At 43.2% G+C, this 3,480-nt stretch overlaps 1 pseudogene; it reads right to left on the bottom strand.

Moving 5' to 3' along the window:
- Positions 1 to 2,474: 2,474 nt before the first annotated feature.
- LOC101642212 overlaps positions 2,475 to 3,480 on the bottom strand; it is a 1,852-nt pseudogene continuing 846 nt past the window's right edge.

The following is a 3,480-nucleotide window of genomic DNA, read 5'->3' as shown; positions in this document are numbered from 1 at the left end:
GGACAGTGTAAGACATGACAAAATAAACATAATTTATAAATTTTCAAGGGTTCATGAGGGAGGAGGGAGGATGGGGAGGGAGGGGGGAAATGAGGAGCTGATACCAAGGGCTCAAGCAGAAAGCAAATGTTTTGAGAATGATGATGACAACAAATGCACAGATGTGCTTGACACAGTGGATGGATGGATGGATTGTGATAAGAGTTGTATGAGCCCCCAATAAAATGATTTAAAAAAAATAAAGCCAGTATGTAATGATTTTAATATCACCAGGAACTATTTTTTTTAGTTAAGAGAGACAACATTGAATTAAATAAAAACCTTAACTTTGAATTAAAAAACAGAAATATACACGTACGGCTTATTTTTTTCTTCCTAAAAAAATAACAAATATATTTCCTCTTTGCTCACTGAAGCTTCAAGAACCACGGTGCCTAAAACTGTCTCTAAATCCCACTTCCCATGTGAAAGAGTCCAACCAAACTCCTTGGGAGAGTGCCTGGTTCCTGGGCTGGAGTAGGAAATGTGCTTGATGAGTCTGTGATGTTTCTGTTTTTGGAGCAGTACATCCACAGATATTCGGAAGAGTGCGTGGAGCCAGGGATATCCATGCTGAGAGCAGGTGGATCTTGGCTGAAAGCAGAGAACACCAGAAAGATGTTTATTTGCTTTTCATTGACTGTTATAAAGGTATTTGATTGTGTGGGTCCTAAGACACTACAGATACCATTGTGAAGAATGGCAATTTCAGAACTCTTACTTGTGTTCCTGGGGAACCTCCTGTACATAGGCCAAGAGGCAATCTTTTATACAGAACAAAATGTTTAAAATTAGGGAAGGTGTGCCTCAAAGTTGTATTCTTTCACTGTCCTACTGCACTCTGGCCCCCGAGCACACAATTCAAGATGCTGGAGAAACAACTTCTAGTGTGCAAATGATACCACCTTACTGGCTGAGGATGAGGACTTAAAGCACTTGCTGATGAAGATCAAAGACGGTCGCCTTCAGTGTGGAGTACAACTCAATGTCAAGACAACCAAACATCCTCACAGCTGGAGAGAGTAGAGCTAAAGCGGTTCCTTAGAAGCAAAGATGGCGGGGCTTTAATGCCATATTCTTTGGCCATGTTATCAGGAGAGACCAGGCTCTGGAAAAGGAAATCATGCTCGGGAAAGCAGATGGTCGGTGAAAAAGAGGATGGATTTGCACAGCGGCCGCAGCAGTGAGCTCAGACAAAATGATGACCAGCGTGAAGATGGTGCAGGGTTGCGGGCTTCACCTGCTGCCTACGGGATCACTGTGGGATCACTCATTGGCATCTGACAACTTAAGTTCGTGGCAATTGCCCTTCATTAATTTAGAGTGCCTTGAACTTCTTTCAGGAATGTTTTGTCGATTTATTCCTTGACGTTTGCTGTTGTTCTGTTATTTTAAATAGTGTTTTTCATTCTCTATGTAGAAATAAAGTTGATTTTTGTATGTGTATTTTGTACCCAGAAAACTTGTCTAATCACTTACTTATTATAATATTTAATCTGTAGTTACTATAGGATTTTATACATACATAATCACATGCTTTGTCAAAATGAGAGCTTCCTTTTTTTTTCAGTGGATTTTCCTTTGGTTGTCCAATTGAGATGGACAATAAAAATGTGGAAAATAAATTATAATAGCAGACATTCTGGTCTTATTCTTGATCTCAAAGAGGAAGTTTTCATTCAACATTTTACAACTGTTATAATTTCTGTAGGTATACTAAATGTATCATGTGTGTGTGTATGTATGTGTGTGTATATATTCAAAAAGTTCATGGAAGAATTCTATTATGTTTTAATTCCATTTGCCCATGAACTTTTTGAAGCTCCCTAGTATCTTGTATATCTACATACTATATATAAATATATATTATATATACATATATACTGTATATATTCTATCAGATCAAAGAAATTTCCCAAAATAAATTTTCTAAGAAGTCTATTCAGAACAAATATTGCATTTTTACCAATATCATGTATTTTTTATATTTATTAGTACTACTGTCCCTTTTTTCTTCAAAGGCATAATGTTTATTTACACAGTTAAAAAGTTAGCACTGGGCCACCTCAGAGACGTGAATGTCCGCAGTGTGAACACAGATTCACAGTTCCACTGGGGTTCTGCAGACAAGCGTTTCCAGAATTGACTTCCCAACAGTGACATCAGAACCAGCAGCAGACGCCTAACATAACAGATTCCTACGCCCAGGCCCCAGAAATTCTGATTCCGAAGGCTTGTGGCAGGGGGTCCTGATTGCTTTTTCAGAAGCTCCCACGGGTGGGGTGAACTGTGTGTGTGAGTGTGTTTTCAGGGATTGAAACCACTGAGGATGGGCACAGTCACTTCTGGATTGGTGGGTGACAGGAGGCTGAGACAGCGAAGCAACAGAGTGAAAGCTTGCAGTTACAAGCACATTCTCGAGAGTCTCGCCACAGCTACGGCCTGAGAGCATCGTCGGCTTTGCCCAGGGCGTGGATGGCCTTGTGGTCCAGCAGCTCCGTCTTCTCGGAGCCTGGGGGCCTCACTGTGCTGTTCAGCATGGCTCTCACCATGGGCACCACGGGCACCGAGTGTGCACTGGCCCAGGACTCTGGTAAGGAGCCAAAGATCTTCCTGACCAACCATTCACTGGGGCCAGACACCTGCCTGTCACATAGGAGGACACCAGGCCTGAATATGGAGTAACGGTCAAACTTTAGTTCTTCAACCCTGGCTTCCACGTCTCCCTTCACTTGCAGGCACAGAAAACGGCTTGACTGGGCGGCCCCTTGAGAGGACAGCAAGTTGAAGTGTGTGCACCCGCCGGCTTTTGCCAGCTCTGCAGACTTCAGCACATAATCTCGGTCAATGCGAACAAATCCCTCGGCGTCGGCTTTTTTTCTGGGGGTGCCCAGGCAGCAGCATCTAACGTCGTAAGGGGGAACCAATGACAAGGATCTACACGTGACCTCCTCCCTGGGGGATGGACAACAGAAGAGGGGACGGACAGGGCAAAATATGACAGAATAATAATTTATAAATTATCAAGTGTTCTTGAGGGAGTGGGGATGGGGCAGGAGGGGAACAATGAGGAGCTGATATGCCAGGGGCTTAGGTGGAGAGCAAACGTTTTGAGAATGATGAGGGCAATGAATGTACAAATGTGCTTGACACAACTAATGTATGGATGGATTGTGATAAGAGTTGTATGAGCCCCTAATAAAACGATTTAAAAAAAAAAGAATCCTACGTCGTGACCTTGGAAGGCAGACGCGTCGTCACCCAGTTTCTCAAAGTTGACCACTTCTTGGTTCTCCTTTGTATAAGCTTCCTCCTGGAAGTGGGCGTCCTCTGGCCAATGAGAATTACGGTGGAAAGCAGGCGTTGTCCCGAGATTTCTTTCAGGAGCACTTGGCCGGTGTACAGACCGACGTATTCTGCATCCTCCACTCTTCCTGAAGC

The sequence above is a fragment of the Echinops telfairi genome, unplaced genomic scaffold (genome assembly GCF_000313985.2).
Source record: "Echinops telfairi isolate 266 unplaced genomic scaffold, ASM31398v2 ScPeMD7_7422;HRSCAF=8460, whole genome shotgun sequence".
In the NCBI taxonomy this organism is placed as follows: Eukaryota; Metazoa; Chordata; class Mammalia; order Afrosoricida; family Tenrecidae; genus Echinops; species Echinops telfairi.
The sequence above is the reverse complement of the archived record's forward strand: the minus strand, read 5'-3'. Positions and strand labels throughout refer to the sequence as shown.